Here is a 294-nt window from a genome sequence, read left to right on the forward strand (position 1 = left end):
GGACTCTCAACCTAAAGAAAGCCTGGACTCTTGGGAAAAGCTAGTCAATGCCTTCTTGACAAAGTTCTTTCCACCTCAAAATTGAGTAAGCTTAGAGTGGAAGTCCAAACCTTCAGACAGAAGGAAGGAGAATCCCTCTATGAAGCTTGGGAAAGATACAAACAATTAATCAGAAAATGTCCCTCTGACATGCTTTCTGAATGGAGCATTATAGGTATTTTCTATGATGGTCTATCTGAACTGTCCAAGATGTCTTTGGATAGCTCTGCTGGAGGATCTCTTCATCTGAAGAAG

General features: G+C 41.2%; 1 non-coding gene across 1 annotated transcript; it reads right to left on the minus strand.

The window, feature by feature from the left end:
* Positions 1-87: 87 nt before the first annotated feature.
* LOC127743691 (small nucleolar RNA R71) lies at positions 88-195 on the minus strand. Its single transcript, XR_008005075.1, has one exon. It is a non-coding gene; the product is annotated as a small nucleolar RNA R71 (small nucleolar RNA).
* Between the last annotated feature and the right edge of the window lie 99 nt (positions 196-294).

Source organism: Arachis duranensis, chromosome 10, assembly GCF_000817695.3.
Source record: "Arachis duranensis cultivar V14167 chromosome 10, aradu.V14167.gnm2.J7QH, whole genome shotgun sequence".
Lineage (NCBI taxonomy): Eukaryota > Viridiplantae > Streptophyta > Magnoliopsida > Fabales > Fabaceae > Arachis > Arachis duranensis.